General features: G+C 50.4%; 1 non-coding gene across 1 annotated transcript; it reads right to left on the bottom strand.

The window, feature by feature from the left end:
* Positions 1-8,241: 8,241 nt before the first annotated feature.
* TRNASTOP-UCA (transfer RNA opal suppressor (anticodon UCA)) lies at positions 8,242-8,328 on the bottom strand. Its single transcript has one exon. It is a non-coding gene; the product is annotated as a tRNA-Sec (tRNA).
* Between the last annotated feature and the right edge of the window lie 327 nt (positions 8,329-8,655).

The following is an 8,655-nucleotide window of genomic DNA, read 5'->3' on the forward strand; positions in this document are numbered from 1 at the left end:
AGCCTTCATACCCATGCAGAAATGTATTTGCATGACGTAGTCCTTGTCTTGAACTGTCAGATCCTCCTTCCCTTCCAGGGCAGCCTCTGCACCACCAAGTCTCAGTGTCAGAGTCCATTTTGCCACCAGCTGCTGCTGTTTCCCTGTGTGCAGGGAAGGCTCCTGCTCTTTACATGCTGGGAACTGCAAATGCACTTTGCTACTGCTGTGAAAGGAACACTGAATACGTCCTGGACACCGCGCAGTGCCAGTCGGGAAGTTCTGGAAGACCACAGGTGCCTACCACAGGCTGCAGGTACCGGCAGGTCTTGCCTGAGATGTGTGGCCCACAGCTCATGTGAGAAGAGCCCCTTTGCCCCTGCTGTCTGCAGCGTGTAACCCACAGCCCAGGGGGTGTTGCCATGGACACACTGTTCACCCTGGGCCCCCGAATCCTCATCATTTCACTGAAAATCATATGATGCAACCAGCAGAGACGGGGGGGTTGCAGGCACCCACCGCACAGATACACATGCTCCCGCAACCGTCCTCTTTGTGCCATGGTTTCAGTACTGAAGCCTGCTTGTAAGGCGCAGTGGCGTGACAGCCAGCGGGGATGGTTACAAACGTGGCTTTCTCCAGCTCTGCTTAACAAGACCTCCTCCTGCTGCTTGGAACAATGTGTTTTTACCACAACACGACATCTAGTTAAAAAAGAAAGCCGAGCACAATCCACCCAAACTTCAAAACTTCCCCCTTCCCTTCAACCACAGATTTTTCTCGTCAGGTTCAAATTATTTGCCAATGAGTGCTGGAAAAAGCCGTTGCTCTGGTTTGGCCTGTGTTTATTTGCCGCCCCAAATCAACAGAAGGTATTTCTGGGAAGTGAACATGAGGGGCTGCAAGAAAACGGCATTGGCCTGCAGTGAAATTAAGGCTAGCTTCTTTGAGAGCTGGGCCGCGGTGATGGTGATTTTATACAGATCAACTGTGGCTCCTCTTTCCGGGCTGATGTGTCCGGGCTGCGTGCTGGTGAACTGAGAGCAAAATCCCAGAGGCCACAGGCAGTGTTACGCAGCCTTGGTGAGCAGAATGGCTGGGTCATCTCTCCACGTGCCAGCCCATAGGTGAAGTGCGCTGGGAGGACAGCAAGGCAGATGCTTGGTGCTTGTGCTTGCTCTTACTATTGATCTTGAAGGAGTCTGCTACATGTTTGCAAGGGAGCCAGGTAGTGGATGGATGTTGCACAGAACTTCAGTCTCCCAGTCTGTCAAGCTTGAAAGTTTTTCCAGCTTTTAATTTTGTCTAGAGTTTCTTTCTTAAGACTCCCCCCTTCTTCAAACAGAGCCTCAACTCTGGCTGGGTCCCAGAGATAGATACCAAATGGCGCTTTTTTCCCTTTCTTTTGCTCTTTCTTCCTTCTCGTGAAGCTGGCAGACTCTCCAAACACACATCCAACCAACGCACAGTGCATTCGAAAACAGGCCATCTGGCTGAGCACTCCTTGAGAATGAGAAGACAAGAAAAACAACCCTCTTGGAGCTGGCAGCCGAAAGGCAGGCAGCCCGTACGTGGACTTGATCTCGTGGTGCAATCCAAGAGCCATCCAATCCAAGGGCATTGCAAAAAAGCTCTTTCCTAATGAGCAGAATACGGCTGTCTCCAGAAGCGGCTCCAAGTCAACAATTTGAGTGGGATGCTGTAACTCTCCTCGCTGCACATGTGCTCATTAATTAAAGCCACTTTGGAAGATGCCCCCGAATCCCCCGCCGGGGCTGCCAGCCTACCCTGCCCAAATCCAGCTCGCTGCTTTGCAGCCCCCTGCAGGGCAGGGACCTGCAGAGCCCCAGGATGGGGACAGGACCATCAGCATCCAGCTCCTGACCGCAGGAATGGACCCATTGCGTCACCCGTGAGCAGCTGCGCAGGCAGTCAAGCACTGGGAGGAAGTTGCGCTCCATTTGCTCTGCTGTCGTTTTGCTCCCCTCTGAGTTTGGTAACAGCCAGAGTGCTCCAGGCACAGAACCACTCCGGGCAGGTCAGCAAGCGACAGGGATGGAAGTGAGCTGAGCAACCCAATATTGCAATTCTTGGCTGTTTTTCTGATGATTAAGGGCTATGTTCCCAAAACGAGGATGGCTGAGGTGAATGCAGAGCTATGAGTGGCCAACAGTAGAGCAGGGAGCTCTCGGTGAAACTGGGAGAAGACAAGTTTAAAACAGATTAAAGAAATTACATCACGTTAAGCAGAGAACTTCTGGAAGCTGCTGGCCCAGCAGGCTACTGAGGCAGACAGCATCAGCAGGCTCAAAGTGGGATCAGACAAATTCGCAGACAACAGGTCTGTAAATGGACACTAAAGGGGACATCTAACCATCTAACCATCTAACATCTCTATCCAACAAAGGCAAATGCTGAGGAAACACAAGGGAGAGGGAAATCTCCAGGTCCAAGTTCTCTCCCTGGGTAGCCTCTCACCTTGCCCCAGTTGGGAGCAGAGTGGTCCATGGGGAGTACCACTGCTCTGGCCCACAAGGGCTGTTCTTCAGTGTTTATTGGCAGATCCAGTCCCTGTGCCAGCCTGATCTGAGGGTCGTATGAACAGATTGTTGCTTCCTTAAATTACCAGAAGGAAGCTAGAATTGGATTTTTCTTGGAAAGCTGGATTTGTGGAACATGTTTCCTGAATGTTAACAGTTCTAAGCCCTACATTAATTTGTTTGCTCTCCCAGTTGTTACATTTCACACAAGGACTGGGTGATTCAATTGACCCTTTGTCTTCTTACTTGGAATCTCCTTGTTTCTGCATCTGCCCCTTTAGGACCGACAGGAGCAAGGACAGCTCAGCCTTTGGCAAGTCATATAGCTACACCCTAGCTATATATGTATGGTTTTCCAATGGCTAGTTACAGCTCTTCATCGCTGGATGTCTACTTTTAGGGTACCTGCTGTGGCTTCTTGCACGCAGTTGTGTTTCCAAGGTGCGGGATGAAATCTCTTGATTTTCTGACTTTATTAACTCAGAAGTAGAGTTCTGCAAGTGAAAAATTGGCTACTTACCTTGAAAAATGATGACAAAGGACAAACAGCACCAATGCAGGTTCTTGGGAGCTCTGTGTTTCTTGTCACTGCATTACCAGAGACATTTAGTGCCTCTTCCTTTTATCAATATGCAACTTAGTTGTCCCCAGCTGATAAAGGTGAGGTCTAAAACTGAGATTTTGCACCATTATTCTTCTAAACCCACTGCTTTACAAGCTTTAATCATGATGGGGAGATGTTCCTAAACAGAAAAGGAAATAAAACACAGAGATTTGCTGGTGCCAAATACGCCTCTTCTTTGGCACTGATTTAATTCAACCACAGGTGGCTAGTTCAGAAAAACCTGGAGGTGACAGTGGGCAGAGACCTGTGCTAAATCTGGACAAAGTGCAGCAGTGCAATTGCTAGATTATAGCAGAGGGAATGTAAAGAGTAACTGCTTCAGTGTGCAAAAAAATGGGGGAAGAGGCACAACAAATTAGAGGGGATCTCTGGGTCATTGAATCTACTCTGCTGTCATATCCCACAGCTGATAAAGAGATATGTTCAAACAGGTTTTATTCCCATTGTTCCTCTTTGGAGGCTATTCTGAACTCTCTTCTGCTGTTGTTTTGAAAGCTTCTGCTAGCTTGCAGCCTGAATTTATGTATGACCAGGGTATGCCCGTTTTCAGATCTTTCCTTTTTTAAACTCTAACCTGCTATTAGCCACATTTAGTAAAAGTTTTGAGGGCAGAACTCATCTCCTACAAATGTGTGTGCTCTGTTATGCTAACACTGTCCCTTTTCTATTTTTAACTTACAGGAAAGCAGTGATGTGCAAAGACGAGATGAAACAGATGTTCCAGGTCTACATTACAATTCAGACAGAAATCTAAATCAGCTGAAGACATCAGAACAAAATGCTCTGTAAGTGTTTCTGTGCTATCAATCAGTCAAGGAATATTTACAAGTAACGTGCCTCGCAGTACATATTTTTTCCTTCACAGTCTTTAATGTGATCTTGTGAAAGGTAGATTCCCTTCAGGAATGTGCTCTGAGGTCTGAGGCAAGTCAGCTGGAGCTCTGGGAGTGCAGTGTCTCCAGAGACCAGGTCCCAAACTTGCTTGAGATGTTTGTGTAAACAGCACTGTTGTCAAAGAAAGAATATCAGGATATATTCTCCTGATACTGGGAATACCAAGAGAGTATCAATTGTGCTGTGGGAGTATCATTTGTGCCTTATATTCCAATAAAATCAATTAAGTTTTCTTCAGGTCGATTCCAAAATTAGATGTAGAGAATGTCCAAACCATCACCAGTGAAAAGGATGCCAGCTGGAACACTTGCCTAGTAAAAACATGGGGCTCGAGAGAGCAGATATTTTCATAGAAGGTGTTCACTGTCCTTCAAATGTGCCCCCTCTCATAAACCCAAAAGCCTTAAAAGCAAAAGAGATTTGATTGTTGGCATTTTGGGGATTGTTCTCCTCCCTTTCCCCCCAGCACTTTCCAATGGAAAATATTCAGGGTTTGGGTTTTCAGCCTTTTGCTAAAATGTCAACATTTTCCAAAGGGTAAAGGAGGGGAAAAGAGAAGAAAAGAAAAACATGTTCTGACCAGCTCCAGTCAGAGCCAAAATGGCTCAGTCCTGGCTCTGGTCAGGGTAGTTATGCTGGAGGGGAGAAAATGGGAGTGTCTTGGTTCCCCGCACAGCCTGGCTGGGCTGAGGGCTGCGTATCACGATCCATTCGCATGAGTCATTCTGGTCGACATTTTGCCAGGGGAGAATGTGTAGTGGCTTTTAAGCCCTTCAGGTCAATATGTTAGCTGCAAGCACTGCCTTACTGCTTGCCGTGGCCACTTCTGTCTACTCTCTGCACGTGTGTGGGATGCACTCAGGTACACTCTGTTCAAGTCCTCCAGTGTTTCCATGACGTCTTTAACACACAGAGATAACAGTAACACCTGGCACCTATCCAGACCTGAGAATTCAGCTCTTCCCCGTTCATAAGAGAAAGGAGAACAATGGTATGTGCCTGTGAACATACATGATTGTCTGGGCTGTCCACCCAGGTGACACTGTCTTGTGCTGTGCAATGGCTGGTATTTAGCCTTTGAAAGCTCCAGCCAGCTATGGACAGGCTGGCCCTAGGTAGGGAGATATGCTGGAAGAGCCAACATAAAGGCTGCTCAACTACTCATGAACGTGCATGTGCTAACCTGCTTCTGGGGGAGCGGAGTGGCTTTATTTCCCCGATACATTGCTGGTTCTCAGCATCCAGAAAGCTGTCGCAGCACTTGGACACCTTCAAGTCTGAAGTAGACAAGGGCCATCTCTGCTCTTCCAAGGTGTCTCCCACCGCTGCACCGGGGGAGCTGGTAGAGTGATGTGTACCCAGACTAGGTCTTTGTCCCCCTCTAGTGACTCGACTGCAAAAGAAGTTTTCCGAGTCCTACTCCCTCCAAGCAAGCTGGTCATTATTTTAGGCCAGGATATTGAATGGTTTCCTTTCTGAAGGCCAGTAGGACACCTGAGCACCACTGGCAGGTCATACGTTTATACACGCTCAAACATTCTCCTTTACCAATGGAAACAGTAATCAGGAGCTTGACTTTCTGCTTCAATGGGCCACGTGTGCCTGCTTTCCTCCTGTGGAGAACACCAGGCACAGGCTTCAGATGACAGCCCATGCCCAGTCCTCCAGGAGAGCCAGCGAGGGCCACCATTGCCAGTGCAAAAGCACGTGCTCCCAAGCTCTTGAAACCAAACACTTGCTGAGTCACAGCCCAGTCACCCTCAGCACTCAGCGAGTCGCGTCAGCCATCTGTCACCAGCACATCCTCCTCACCCCGCCGTGACTCCATGGGGAAAACAGCAGGAGGCAGATTACGTTTGCTGAGGAGCCAGGATCTCGTGCGTCTTGGCTCTGAGTAACCCCCGGCTTGCCTTCTAACCAGTGGTGAAGCCTTGGCTCCTCTTAGCTTGGCCCTTTGTCAGGGAAGAAAGTGACATGCAGGTTCAAACACCGAAAGCTTTGCCTGACTAATGAGTGACTCCAAACAAAGCCAACTCAGGCAAGACATGGATAGCGTTGTGCAAAATGTCCCTCCTACAGGCAGATCATCTACACGGGACTCCGCACTGGTGCTCTTCTCCAGCTAGTGATTAAAGAATAGCACCAAAATAGAGGGTGCCCTGTTTCCTAAGCCTTGTCCCACCTACGGTGTCGGCTAAAGGCTGCAAGAGCAGCCTTGTGGTGTCTCCTGTCCTCATGAAACCCCATGTTTCCCTACATTCAGCCACATCCTAAAGGGCACACAGCCCCAAAGGACGGGATCACTTCCTGCTGTCTGCCCAGGTACGTGAGCCAGCCAGGGGGTGTAAGCAGCTCGGAGTAGGGATTCACACTGGATTTCACAAACCTAGCCCCCCATGCTGCTTACTACAACCTCCCCTGCTACGGTGCCCCAGCCTCCTGTCTCATGCTCTTGAAAGTCTCTTTTCCCCATGAACTCCCTGTGGGACAGTATCACCCACCCCAACAATCTGACCATCCTACTTTATCCTAAGGCGATGAAAGAGTGCAGAGTGGATGTGGCCTTTTTGTTCTGGAGGGAAAAAAGTGAACTCAATGCCAGGCACAGATCCCAGGCTGTATAGTTCAAATCGCGCTCAGAGCACATAATTCCCATTTGTGTTTATGTGCACGCAGGGCAAGGGTGGGGGTTGGCGAGGGGGGTGAATATAAGAATGTAATTGTCATAATTTAATCCAAAACTACTTCTTGGAAGAGAAAAAAACACCAGGCTGACACAAAACAGCATGTTCAGTTATAAACACCACATGAAAGAGCCGTATTATGCTCGACTCGGCAACTGACATCCAATGTTAACGTCCTCAGCTGCCCACTACTGGGCAAAGGCCTTTCCAGTGCTCCCCCCCTGCCACAAACAAAAGCCCCCAGCCAAGCTGCGGTGCGGATACCAGTTTCTGAGGCCGCAGAGAAATTCCACATAGAAAGTTCATTATAGGCAGAGGAGGCTGGCTGGTAAACGGAGCGGCACGGAGCACAGAGATAGCCATCTAGGGCTTGGAGCACTCCCTGCTGCGCTCGGGAGAGCGCACGCACGTCCCCTACAAGGCTGTAAAAACCCTGGATTGAGCCACAGAGGGGTTTTCCCCTGAGATTTCCCATAACGGAGCAGTGTATTCCCGAGCAGCAGGCCTTGCTGGCACTAGGGCTGCGCCTCTCACATTGAATGGGGCAATCTGTGGGCTGGAAGCAGCAGCGGCCATCAGGAGGGGTGTCCGGGTCCTTGCTGCCCTTCCCTTCTTTTCCCGATGCTTCCCTGAGTGAGTCAGTGATGTACAGGAAGCACAGTCATTCCAGCTTACCTCCCCAGGGGTGCTTACCTACTTAACTCCTGATGGCAGTGCACACCCCAGAAGGCACCCAGGAACACCGGGGACCCGGTATTTCACTCAGTATTCCTCCCTTCCCTCCGGGGGATTCACCGGGCAGAATCACCCTTCCTGCGTGTGGGACCAGGAGGTGCCAAGGAAATGCCCTTCAAATCCTCACTCTCCCTTGCAGTGGGGCTGGTTGGGTCTCATCCTAGCTAGAGGCTCCACAAATCATCTGCTGGAGTCATCGCAATAGGGTATCACAAAATAAATGCCTTCTGCTTGAAGAATATGGTTTTTAGCTTCATGCTAACCTTTATTTTTCGTGGGGCTGGGTGACATTATTAGCACCCGTGCTTGCTGCTGAAGTGAAGCATCTTTGTTGTAGTGTGGGTGGGAGATGGGTTATCATCAATATGGAGCAGATCTAGAGAATGACTTCTGTTATTTACTTCGTTTTTGTTCTTGTAGGATGCGTGACACCATAACAAAGAACTGCTTAGCAGAATCCAATTAAAATCCAAATCTCCCCCAGGCACCCTTGGGTGATTTCTCTTCCCTCAGCTGTGCCAGCACACTGCCACTTCATCAGTCCAGTCCTGTGCTCTGAGGGGATGGCAATAACAAATGGAAAGGAAAAACACTTGTTTGCCAGCCCGGTGGAATATGAGTGGATGGGACCTCCCTGTTGTGCCCAGGATGTGTTCTTTAGGGCCAGTGTCCCTGCACCGTGACAAGGGATAATGATGCAGTGGAAGATGCCTTTTGATTCCCAGGTGTGCATTCGACGCTGGGGTGTAAAAAGTGTTGCGGAGGGGCTGGGTCTCCGGCGGCTCGCCCGAAAGGTGGAATTGAACCACTCTGTCGCTAGACAGCTACAGGTTTGAAGCCTGCACCCCAGACCACTGAGGGTCATCCGGGCAGCTTGCAAACCGTCGACGCTCCATACATGAAGCCGCGTCCTGTGCTCACCCCAAGGACAGGGCGAGGGGCGCTCTGCCCAGGGACCCCTCTCGCCGCTGCTCCCCTGCGGAGCCGCCGCGGTGCCCGGTAGCGGCTGCTGGAGGGGGAGCGGAGGCCGCAGCCGGCTGCGGACCCTGCTGCGGGACCAGAACCGCCCGGGCCTGTATGCAAATGTCCGGGCGGTGATTGGCTGATCCCGCGGGCGGGGCGGGGCGGGGCGGTGCTGCGGTGGATCCCGGCGCTTCCCAGAAGGAGCGGGGCTGTGGCCGCGGCCGTCCCGCTGCTG

Source organism: Pezoporus occidentalis, unplaced genomic scaffold (assembly GCF_034315485.1).
Source record: "Pezoporus occidentalis ecotype Australia unplaced genomic scaffold, CSIRO_AGI_Poc_V1 ctg50, whole genome shotgun sequence".
Lineage (NCBI taxonomy): Eukaryota > Metazoa > Chordata > Aves > Psittaciformes > Psittacidae > Pezoporus > Pezoporus occidentalis.